This window comes from Odocoileus virginianus, chromosome 5 (genome assembly GCF_023699985.2).
Source record: "Odocoileus virginianus isolate 20LAN1187 ecotype Illinois chromosome 5, Ovbor_1.2, whole genome shotgun sequence".
NCBI lineage: Eukaryota > Metazoa > Chordata > Mammalia > Artiodactyla > Cervidae > Odocoileus > Odocoileus virginianus.
In genome coordinates, this window is record NC_069678.1 from 38,896,215 (window position 1) to 38,909,496 (window position 13,282).

Consider the following 13,282-nt stretch of genomic DNA (forward strand, 5'->3'; position numbering starts at 1 on the left):
ATATACATAATTGTTTATGACTGAACAATACTCCAACTGATATTTAACGTAATAAACTAGCCATTACTCTGCTAGGATATTTGGTTTGTTTTCTAACTTCCTCAATGAGCAGTAAGTTGATGACTTCTAAGGAAAAAGAATTCACCTGAAGAGAAAGAAATCTCCAAAAGTGGGATCTCTGGTACTAGAGTAAAGCATGACAAAGGTAAGTAACATATTTTCAGTATCTGTTAGAGTGCTAGGTACTTTACCTGTACTACTTTGTTTATTGCCACCAAAACCCTGATTCAAGCATGGTATAGTAGAAATAGACTGGATTCACCTGGAGCTACATTCAAATCTATTTCCCAACTTTGTCTAGCTGTATGATTTCTAGAAAATCTGTTAATCGTTCTGATTTTCAGCTTCCTCATTTATGAACTGGGGCAGTACTAGCATTCATTTATCTAACAAGAGCTTATCAAGCTCACAGTGTATATAAGTACCTTGCTAAGAATCGGGGACACAAGATAAGTGCCATATGTCTCATGTCTTTGAGGGGCTGGCAGCCTAGTGGCAGTCCCAGAAATGGAAATAGACCTGACAGGTCCCAAGAGAACACAGATGAGAAAAAAATGCATTCTTTCTGGTGGGGCAACATTTGGTCTGGATCCTAGTAATGAGAAGTAAGTTTCGACTTGCCTTTCTGTGATGGTAGCATTCATCTTCAGCTCCCCAAGCAGTCATATGGCGGGTGTTGTGTCTATTTGTTCTGGTCCCTGCCCTGAAGAACCAGCTCGTATTAGTCCTAATGCCCAGATGAACACGGCTTCTGTTTTATAGATAGACTTGAACACTGATTTATTTAAGAAGTGATTGTGTTGGTTTGGGAGTGATTGGTTTCTTTCAAAGTCCTTCTTCCTAAAAGATGTGTCTGACCTTGTAAACAGAGGTTACTGTTGACCCATCAAGGGCCATCTTTTGACACAGTATTTTGAAAGCTTCGTTAATCTGAATAAAACTTCTACTGAAATATGTAGGTTTTACAAAAAGAAAATGATATTAAGCAATATGCAGACATACTCTATAATCAGATTTGGACCTACATATATTAAGTCCCTCCCTGCTTAAAATTCCCAAATCTAAAATTAAAGCTAGAATACTCAGACCTAATGGCAAGTTTTCAAACATTCATAATCCAGCAATTTAAAATGCTTCAGATACCATTAAAGTTGTCAATTGAACTAAAAAGATAATTTTAGCAAAACTTCTTCCTTCTCCTCTCAAAATTTTACACAAAAGTTTATCTGAAGTTTCGCCAAATATGGAGAAGTAAATATATTTGCAAATTTCACTAATGAACTCTACTTTTAAAATAAAGCAACCTCCAACTCCTGTCTTCTAAACCAATGACGTATCAGTTAGCTACTGTCATACAACTACCACATAACAATCCACTCCACATCTCAGTGGATTAAAGCCAGAATTTGCTTAGCTTTTGAAGGTCGAATTAACTGGGATTTGTCTTGTCTAGGCTGGTTATGGCTAGTGCTGGCTCTGTTCCACTTGCCTCTTGGAGAAGAGAAATAGAAGATCGTTTGAGTACCTACAATGTGATACAATTGGTGTCCATGTTCTCCTAAACTTTACCAAAATATGAAATTCTAAACTCCTGCATCAGTCTACTTCAACCCAAGTATAGGACCGATTTTCCCTTTGGCACTGACCTATTCTACATGTCATGGAGGCCAAGTTGGTCTGGGAGGCTGCAGGAGCCAGGCAGGCAGTCCAAGACTCACCGCTGCATTGAAGGTGAGCACCTCAGTTGCCTTTGGCAGCTGCGTAACAACACAGAAACCATACAGCTGCCAGATCTCAATTAGGATTGACCTTAAGATGGATTTTGCAAACCGCTCAAATAGATCTCTCTTTTTGGCAAATTTTCACAGTAAAAAAGGAGAAAACAATAAAATGTCTCCAATCTGCAGTCCCTCCTTCAGATTTGCTGCATGCAGCCCCCACGCTCTCCCTAGCACTGAGCCATTATCCCCAGAGGGTTCTGCAAGCCTAGGACTGAGGGAAAACAAGTGGAATATGTCTGTGAGCTGCTTGCATGAGATCAGAACTGCCTCCCCTCATGTTGCTGGGCCCATTTTATTAGCTCTGGGAGGTATTCGGGGTTGGGGGGGCACATGAAGGCTATGGAGGAAAATTGGAGGCAAATCTTCCTGGGTATAGGAGGTATCAGAACAAGTCATGTGACTTTTCTCTTCTAAAAGAGAAGGTGCCACTCGCACCCAGGCTACACCCTGGCAAATAGTAGGTGTTTGAAAAATGTTTGTTGAAAGAATGATGATTAAATGAATGACTATTTTTCTAGTGCTATTGCTTGTCTAGCTTTGGTTCACTTGATGTTGGGGGATACCTATTTGCCCAGTGTCTTGGTGGCTCAGACGGTAAAGAACCTGCCTGCAATGTAGGAGTCCTGGGTTGGATCCTTGGGTCAGGAAGATCATCTGGAGAAGGAAATGGCAACCCACTCCAGTATTCTTGCCTGGGAAATCCCATGGACAGAGGAGCCTAGTAGGCTACAGTTCATGGGGTCGCAGAGTCAGACACGACTGAAGTGCATAACACTTGATATGGCATAGAGGTTAATGTTATAGGTTCTATATTCAATCACTCTGTCCTTCTGTGTGAGTGTTTACTGTGTTCAAGGCATCAGGATTTGACAGCAAACCACATGCAATTACTACTTTCATAGAGCTTACAGTCTAATGAGGTAAGTCAGACTTGAGTTGTGAATCTAGACTGACACTAGCTCTTTGTCAAAGTTATTTTACATCTTTGTGCCTGAGTGCCTTCATATATCAAAAAACATATCATCATATACCTAAATAAATTTATATACATATAATTATATATATATATATGTGTGTATATATATATATATATATATATATATATATATATATATATAAATTTTGGAGATGCATGTGTGCTCAGTTGTGTCTGACTCTTTGCAACCCTATGGACTGTAGCCCACCAGGCTCCTATGTCCAAGGGATTTTCCAGGCAAGAATACTGGAGTGAGCTGCCATTTTCTTGTCCAGGGGATCTTTCCTACCTAGGGATCAAACCCGCATCTTCTGAGTCTCTTGCATTGCAGGCAAATTCTTTCCTGCTTGAGCCATTGGGGAAGCCACATAAAATTTACATTATATATAGGTATACACACACACACACACACACGTATAAGGTATTTAGAATATCATCTGACATTTAAAAAGCGCTATGTAAATGTTTGTAATTACCTCATATATTGCTGTGAGGATTAAATGTGAAAATATGCCACAATCCTGGCATATATTAAGAACTCCATAAATGGTAGATATTATTATTTCCCATTATAGGTAGCTTTAAACAGTATTGCCATTCTAAGCTTCATGTGGGGAGTAGAAGTAGTAAGAACTGGGGTGGTGGGAGACTATAGCTGTGTCCATTGCAACTAAAACTCTAATCTGTGTTCTAATTCTCAGGCAGATACTTTGAGCAACACACACACACACGCCCCTTACAGTATATTTAAGAACACAATTAGAAGAAGTGCCTGGGCCCCTGAACTAAATGTTCCTAAAAACTGAAATCCATTTTTTTTTTTTAATTCATCCTCATCTATTGCCACAGTTATTTTGCTTGGCCCTGATGGAATACAGCTGGAGAGAATTTCCCAGAAATACCAGGAGAAGATGCCATGCCAGCTAGGGTGCCTCTGTGTGTGTGTGGTTGGGCGGAGGTGACAGCTCCTTTCTGCTCTGGAGGGATCTCTGCCCATCCTCAGAGCCTGTCAACATCTGTAGAATGATGCATTTTCCTTCACACTTATATTCCTTTCCTTTATCAAGTGTTTTTTACTCTATATTGCCCTGGTCCTTTGGATCCAATGAAACCATTAAAGATCTGCCATTAATCATTCTTAATTTTATTCCCTTCTTCCTTTCTCATTGGATTTCTATGAGGGCCTCTCCTCCTGTACATAATCACTCCAACCTGTTATTTTTCCTTCTCTGTGGGTTTCTCTCTCCATTTGAATAGCTCACTCATAAACAGCATCATTGAGACTCAAGATAAGTAGATGTATAAGTGCCTGTGTACTTGAGGCTTCCCATCTGGGCAAATCCTCATCCTTCGCTGAAGCATGTCTCTGACTTCAGTTTCCACAGCCCTCTTCAACAGCGAAGGAATGGCTGCTCTCTCCTTTCCCCTCCCATTGCACACCAGCGGATGTGGCACCCACGGAATTAGGCCTAGCTGTTTGCTAGGCCCCCGCACAGCCCAAGTCAGTGGCTCACTCATCACACATCTCCTTTGATAAAGCAACAGCATGGTGATCAGGGCAGGAGGAGGTGCAGGAGAGACAATAAGTACATTAGAACACACACCTTAAGGGTCAAGGCATGAAAGAGTGACAGTAACAATCAGCATGCGTAAGAAAAGTTATTACAAGCAAGATTCCAAAGAGTTGTTCTCTGTTTTCACAGGAAACAGAAGGAGAAAAAAAAGCAACCTTATACTGTAGCGGGAAAGAGAGTTTTGCAAAACAAACAGAAGAAGCCCTTGACTTCAGAGGTGAATAATCCCAGAAACAAGCTACCAAGCAAGTTCCTGAAAGCTGTGTTATACAATGAAAGAGAATCATTTATTTTGAGTGGTTTAGAAAGAGACTTTTCTAGAGATGAGTTGGGAGTGGGGAGGGGTTGAATTTGACAAATACATACAGTCTTAGAACTGGAAGGAGCATAAAGGGCCCACACCATCTGTTTCATAGAAGAGGCACAGAATACATTTGCCCAAAGTTACAAGGCTAGTTCATGTTTGATACTTCAGGCTTTCCAATGCCAAGTCCAGTGCTCTTTTTGGAGCCCCAATTTAACTTGGAGATTGCGTCCTACTTTGAGATTTTTTTTAGGAGAAGAAGGAGAAAGAGGCAAAAAAATACAAAAAGAAAGAAAAATGATGGGTGATTGATTTACCCTTACGGATCCTGATAAATCCAGGATGTGTTAAGGATAATTTCCCCTTCTCTGGGAGAAGGAACAGTGAACAGGTCACCATTAATCCTGAAGCTGCTTGCTAAGCCAGGGCCTGCGAAGACCTGCAGTTATGTCTTCATTGCGTTGTTTAAAGGAATGGGTTCCACAAGCAGAGACAGAGCTGTGCTGAATAGCAACACTTACCATCAGCTCCTCCAAACGCGTTCTGTGGGAGGGCGTAGGATTTCACAGCAGTGAAAGCAAAACTATTCACAGCAGTACCATATGCTCCCCACCATCAGGAGCGGTGGTCCTGGTCACTGGACTTGGCAGGCAAACCAACTGAATGGAAATTCTGAAGACCACAGTAGGAGTTTTCTCTTTGTGGGTTTTGGATGGTAAAATCTTCAATCTGTTCCACAGGCAGAAATCAGAGTGAAAAATAATTCTACACAAACCACATGTGTGGGATGTGTGTATGTGTGTGTGTAAGAGCATGAGTGTGTGTTCCTTCTAGAAAAGTGAAGGGGAAAACAAAGGCCCAGCATTTATCTCGTACTATCCTACAGAGGTAGGAGGGCTAACATTGAATGTAAGAGAGGTAAAGACTGAGAAAGTGAAAGATGGAGAAGAATTATTTTTAGTATAAATTCCATGTTTTCAGTTTTTATCTCTAAGTAGAAAAGTAAGATGGAGAAGAATTTCCCAAATGCCAAGACCATTTAATAGCAGAATTACACCAGACGATAAATGCAGCACTTTTTAAAGCTTGTCCTTTCTCTGTTATTAACTTTGTTCTTTCAGTTGTGCCAGAGAAAGCACAAGAGATAGAAATTGGCAGAAATATGGGTTTGAAGAACAGAAATTCAACCTAAATGAAAATACCGTGAAAACCTCTAGTTTAAAAAAAAAAGTTTTTGTTTAACGGCACAACTTTCATCAAGAAAAGCTTTATTTGAATGAAAAGTAAAATTTAGGACAGTCTATTGTCTAATCATTAGTAATCCTGTACACGTATGGGCTATTTTCTATTTCCAAAGTGGTTTGCAATCATCAGTTAATCCACTCAGCATGCTTAGTCTAAATTGTGTTATATGCATATAATAGATAAGGATGGTTGTTGGTGAGAGGGAACATGACACAGCCGCTGAGGAATGGACTGGAAACTCGGAGGCTGAGATGACAGTCCTCATCTTAACCACCCAGTTAGTCTGCAGTAGGAGCTGGGCCCATCCCACAAGCCTTCAAAACAAGGATTGAACTTGTTTATGAACTAAATACACACACACACACACACACACACACACACACACACACACATACATATATATATAATATCTTTTCCAACAATTTTTGGTAGGCTTGGAGTTTTAATTTTCCATTAAGTTCCTTTGGCATCATGTAGGCCCAGTCTCAGGTTTCACCATACAGGAAATATATTTTAAAGGGCTAGTCTGTGTAAATAAGTCCACTGAGGAGTAGCACTGTGGTTACTAAGGACACATGTCCATGCTAACCAATGCCCTTTCAACATGAGAAAATAGTCTGGAGAGTTTAAATGCACCAGAACAAATCCATGGTGTAATTTTTTGTTCTTTTTGGATATCAGTACTCATCTATACAGTTCATCCTCCATATCCTTTGGTTCCACATCCATGGATTCAACCAACCACAGATAGAAAATATTTGAAAAAAATTCCAGAAAGTTCTATAAAGCAAAACTTGAATTTGTTGCACACCAGCAACTATTTACATAGCATTTACATTGTATTTACAACTATTTACATAGCATTTACATTGTATTAGGTATTATAAGTAATCTAGAGATGATTTAAAGTATATGGGAGGATGTGTGTAGGTTATATGTAAATACTATGCTATTTTATGTAAAAGACTTGAGCATCTGAGGATTTTGGTATCTGAGGGAGTCCTGGAATTATTCTCTGCAGATACCAATGTACTGTTATCTGAGGTTTACCAAGTTCAATTTTTCTCTTGATAAGAAGAATCCTCCAAGCAAGATTATTGCTTTTAAGTGTTCTAACACACATTTTTCAAAGATGAACCAATGCTTTTGCCCAGCAGATCTTGTCTACATCATGTCTGGATTACAACCATATAGCTTTCCTTTATTTTCATTTGTTTGCTCCCAGCCTATCCAAACACATTAATATGTGGTCCAGATAATGTATTCCACATGTTTAATTAGCCATTACATGAAATGTAGGAAGGTGTGGCTCTTATAGTACTTTTTCCATTTTCTCCCAGTTTCCTGAATTTCAACTCACATTCTCTGGTGGCTTTTTGTTGTTATTTTTTGTTGTTTAAAAAAAAAAATCTTTTTGTAATAAAGAATCTGTTCAGACTAAATTTATCAAACTGCTTCAAGTTTTAGATTTTCTTCTGATAATAATATTTCAGTTCCACCTATAGACAGATTAAATTAATTCTGTCCTACTTTACTCAATGTGTATAATGAGTCATTACTCAATTAACAGATACACATAATAAAATATTACTCAAATAAACTGTTAAGGAGTTCCCTTTTATAAAGTGTCTGGATTTTTAAATTGCATTTAAAATGTTTATAATTTACAAATTTCTGCTTAAATGGTTTTCTTGGTAACATTTTAATTTCTTGCAGAATGTCTAATATGTCTTGACTATGTTCTGATGTCAAAAAAAAAAAAAAAAGAAAGAAAGAAAGATAATGACCAACATCTCATTTGGAGACTTCAGAAATTTTTTTCCTTGGGCTAATTGATTACCAGTAACAACGGGCCTGAAATGCCCCCACAGAGCACATGGCCAGCCATGGGGTGATTCACTATGGCGTCACTGGGAGAGATTATGAAGCCCAGGGTTGCGATGGTGCCAGTTCATGCCTTTTCAGTGAGAAAGCACTCAAGTTCCACAGAGTGTTAATCTGGCCGCAGAATGGGAGACGGCTAAGTCTGCCTGGAATGTCTGGCTGCTGGTTGGCAGACATAGCCCTTTCTTCACCTTGGGTCTGCTGGGTTAAGGATGCTTTCATAGTAATTTTCCAATGTCTTCCTTGATCAGTCGACTGCAGCATTTTATCATTTTGCAGATTTTGTTTTCTTCATGGGTTATTACTTCCACTGAACTGCACTTAACATCTATTAGCTGAGGTCTCCAGAAGATCAAAGTCCCTCTGTGTCTGATTATTCTGCTCTTTGCAATTTGTGTCTCCCCCTCACCCCACCCCCCTCCTCCCCAAACCAGGAGCCTTGCACGTTTACAGATTTGGTTTCAGTGTCTTTCCCTAAATTGTTTATAGACATAAAAGCATCATAAACAGGACCTTGTGTCTCTAGAAGGAGAATAAGAGAGGAAAAAAAGTGAAGACAGCCATAGTAATGCTTGTGTTATTTCTATCTCAATATGAATCTTTTAAAACTCACACTTAATTTTTTTTTTTGTTGTTTTCTGTTTGAAATGGAGTGGGTGAGGTTGGGAGAAAGGGAGGGAAGGAGGGAGGGAGAAGTGCTCATGTCATAGGAGTTAACTTTCTGTTGAAGTTTATTCTCTTTTCTAATCATTCACTCGACTCCCATCCCCTCCTTCCAAGACCTGTCTGATCGCCCCAGTTTTAGTTAAAAACATTAGTACTGTCTTTTTTGGGAACCTGTTCACAGGACCAATATTCCACTCATTTTATGGTTTACTGTTAACCTTAATGACTAGGTTCTAACGGAGGATTTTATTCCCCTTTTAAGCCTTTAGTAAATAATAATCATCCTCTAAATTTGGTCTCCCAGCTGTGATGTGCAGAAGATCTTCTATCAAATGCCAACCTTGTCTCAACAATAGACCAAAGCTGGCCAGATCAGGGTATTTGCAAGAGCTCTAGGAGGAATATTTTTAGAAGTTACACAAGAGGCCCAGTGCACATCTATCAGCAGACATGAAGTGGGTGCTTGTGAGTTGAGACAGGTATTAAAAACTCAAATGACGTGTGGCAGCTGAAAAAAATAATAATAATAAGGAGATTTGAATCTGAGGAGACTATTGAAATAAAGACCAGGGGCTTTCTTTGAAAGGATATTCTCCATGGTGAAAAAAGGAAATCCAAGTAAGAAGGAGAAGAAAGAGAGAGAAAGGATGTGTTGGAGCATGGCTTCTCCAACTTGGAAGTGTACAGATGACATGGTGACCTTGCTGACATGGAGGCTCTGATGCCAAAGACTGAGATGGGGCATGAGAATTTAACCTGCTCCCAAGTGACTCAGATGTTGCTGATCCAGAGATCACAGTTGAGCAAAGAGAGTTTCCCCAAGACCTGTAGCTAGTCCAACACTGCAGAAAGCCCTTCCCTCTACCTAGCAGAAAGGACCATCTCCCTGTGAAATATTAGTCTTTGAAGAGGGATGCTGAGGGACTCTGGAGTGATGGTTCTCAGACTTCCTGCATATTATAATCCCCTGAGAGCTTTAAAAAATCCCACTGCTGCCACCACTCCCCACGTCAGTTAAATAGGAATCTCTAGGACTGATACCAAGGCACTAGCATTTTAAAAACAACTCCATTATTAATAAAAGCATATTAGTGTATATTTTAAGGCAAATATGCAACTATAAAAATTAAGTTTTTGAAAATCTCCATAGTTTGAAGTTATGGATAGTGAAACTCAATTATAGCTTATTTAAAAAATAAAAATAGTACCATTTGAAAAAGACAGAAACAACTCCAGGTGACTCCAATATGCAGTTAGGTTTGAGAACCAATTAAAAATAATAATAATAACTAAAATAATAGCAATAGTCAATATACGTTGGCTGCTTCTATATAAATGTGGGACATGGTGATCAGTACATATTTTTTTTCATTGAGTCATCAAGTAAATCCTTTTTACAGGCCATAAAACTGAGGCAGAGGTTATGTAACTTGCCCCCAACTAAAGAGCTGACAGTGCTGCTATTAGAAGTCAAGAATAATGTCATGTGTGCATGAGCAAGTGATGGAGACTTGCAGAACTTGCGGGGGAATTACACGGGCATGGGAGTCCAAGGTATTCTTTTACTTGCGGTTTGGATCTTTAACCAATAGTTGATGGTGACATGTTTAAAATCCAGTCCCCCTCTCTCTGCCCTCCCACACTCAAAGACCCACACCTGCCTTCCTGAGTCATTCACTACCTTTCCTCACTTTGAGCATGCTTGAGGCCCTAGAGTTTTAAGCTGAGGTAAACAGCCTTCCATATCTGGCTCCCAGCTCCACCCTGATTCCAGGTAGGCCCCGCCTTTCTTTCCAGAGGTTCCTTCGGCCTCTCTTGCCACTAACTGGGCAGCAGGGGGAGCTATGGCTACCAGGAAAAGCATCCTGTAAAACTGCCCCTAAACAGATAGGACCTATATATTCTTTCCTAAAAGGAAATCTCGCTAGAAGCGCTTTGCCCTAAAGCTAGTGCCTACTGTCCCAAACCCCATAGGCCAGGTCAAAAATCCATTTGGGCATGAGGATGGCAAGAAATTCAGAAAGATTCTTTTGGGCCCAGGGACAACTGAGAAAGGGCCATGTAGGTGCAACAGTCAGTAATAATCAAGGTGGCCGATCAGTCCGGAAAGGAAACATAGACAGTTGCATCTTCTTGAATGATGTTTCTCAATCAGAATGGACTGAACAACTGTAATAAAACGTATAAAGTGTAAATATGAGCATTCTTTTTTTAACTCTGACCAATGACTAGAATAGAAATGTTTGTATCAGTCCTCATTTTTCCAGACTTTAAGTGGGTATATTTTAGGTTCATATATGTTCATTTAACTCAGGTGGTATCTGTGTCAGAAGACACAGGGTTGGGGAAGGAGTAGGAATCCTGGAGACAACACTATTATGTCAAATGGTTTAAGGAAAATTTGAAAAATCCCAGAGAGAGAGAATTCTCCCTCAGTTCATTACAGAACAAGGTAGCAAGTTATCCTGATTCACAAGGATAGAGAAGTTGTTTTCCAGTCCTGAGGCGCTTTTCAAAACGGCTGTGGCCCAGACCCATGAATGGTGATGCTCCCAGGGGAGATCAAGGCACATTACTCTGACCACATTAGGGTGACTCAGCAGGACCAGACGCTAAATACACCAGCTGCATTGCATAGGAACCCCTGTTCTTCCAGCTACTCTGCACCGTGTCCCTGTTCCACCTGCCTACCTCACCTCTGACCTGGGAAACCACAGGAGGAGGAGTGGTGAATATCCAGGGCCATTCTCCATTCACAAGGAGAGTCTCTTCAGAGCTGCCATTCCACCTTTGATTCTGGAGTATTTAAGTGTCTTCTCTGGGTAGAATTGAAGGATAATGGAAACAGACGCTTTTCCATTAAATGATGCCAGGGGTCTTTAATGTGTCACCATGAGTTGGTGAAACTCTTGGAAAGTGGATATGTAAACTTCATGAAAGGCATCATAGTGTCTCTGAAATGGATTTTCAGAGTGTGATCTATATGGCTTTGAGACACTGAAGCAAGTGCTAGCAGAGGGATGTGAAAATATAGTCAGTGCTCATCAACCTTAATTTCAGCGCTGTATTGTTCACAAGTGTATCCTAATTGTGTGTAAGCTTGCTTCCCTTCTCCTGGCTGCACTTAATTCTAGTAAAGGAACTGGGCAATTGCATCGCAAGCAGACAGATTAGTAGTGGCACAAATGCATGCAAAAATACACAGACAAGGCTTTGGTCTCTAGTCAGAGCCTCTGTGGTAATTCTCCTGTGTACTTAAATTGAGTTACCAGTTCACTTTTACCAGCTGAGGAGTCTGCTTCTCCTCACTGAGCTCTGTCTGAGGGGCCCTGTGTTTCTCTAGCTGTGAGAATTGCATGCTCCACTCCTGTCTGCTGAGTCTACCTGGCATCAGACAGACACATCTGGAAGCGCACAGGATCCCTACCTGGGGAAACATTTCACATATAAAAAAAAAAAAGGGAAGTGACAGTCTTACTTAAAAAGCTGACCTTTTAAAAAGTTTTTTTTCTTGAATCTCACAGACTACGGAGATTCCATCACGGTGAAGGCTCAGAGGAAAAGTGGCCTGTGGTCGGAGACACTTTCCAACCGTAGCACAGTTCAACTTCTCCAATTCATGGGATCAGAGGTCAAGGAGGGAAGCGGGTATAGGTGGGTGGTCAGACCTGGGAGCTGTACCTCGTCTCTAGGAATAGAAACTGAAATTCTGCATGTTTTGTTTCTAAGTTAAAGAAAAAAAATGGTGGGCAGCTCTGCCCTAATGTCCTAATAAGCTGCCCGAGGCATAAAAGCATGAATGATAAACCTTGTTAGAAGATACGCTGAACAGAAAAATTGAGACCTTATTCAAATTTGATGGAGAAATCACACTTGCACACTCCCTGCCCTCTTGGGCATAAAGGAAGGCTCTCTCGAGGGAAGCAGTAGACATCCATGCACATCAGAGGGGCCAACCAGTTTTGGAATTGGGAACATATGCAACTATTGTTTTGTTGTCGTTTAGTTGCTAAGTTGTGTCCAACTCTTTCGTGACTCCATGGAGTATAGCCCCCCAAGTTCCTCTGTCCGTGAGATTCTCCAGGCAAGAATACTGGAGTGGACTGCCATTTCCTTCTCCAGGGGATCTTCCTGACCCAGGGATCAAACCAGTGTCTCCTACATTACAGGTGGATTCTTTACTGCTGAGCCACTGGGGAAGCCACATGCAACTGTACGACCTTCTCCTGTGTCTCCAAATGCTGGGTCAGATTTTTTTCAAGGGCATCACACAAATAAGCAATTTGATTTTTCTCTCCTTGGCTTAGTCTCTCCCTGTCATACCTGACAATGACTAAGTTTGAAAGGGCTAAGCTAAACTAGATTTCTTCAGTAATGGGTTCCCACCCTACGTTTATGGATGCATCATTCTCTTTTTCTCCCTCTTTCCTTGTGCTTTTTATTCATTGCTAAGCTTACCTTCTAGCTAAAGAAATCAGATTTTCCTAATTCACCTTCTGTGGTGGGCCAGATTTTCACAAATTTGGACCAAAGAAATTACTCAAAAGCTCCCACCGTACTTGAAGCAAACTCCCAGTGGGGGCTGCCTTTGCAACGTCTCAGCTCCAGCCTAACCTTCAATGCTTTTCTTCTAGAGAAATGATTCACTTGCCTGTGTTTGATGGTGCTCTGTTTAGCAGGTGCGACAGATGCTGTTGATTTGCTCACTCAACACCTATTCCCAGCCCCTCCTTTCTTGCCCCTTTCACTGCAGAAGCAAAAAAAGTTGTGTAGGGCTTTCTTCCTCACATTC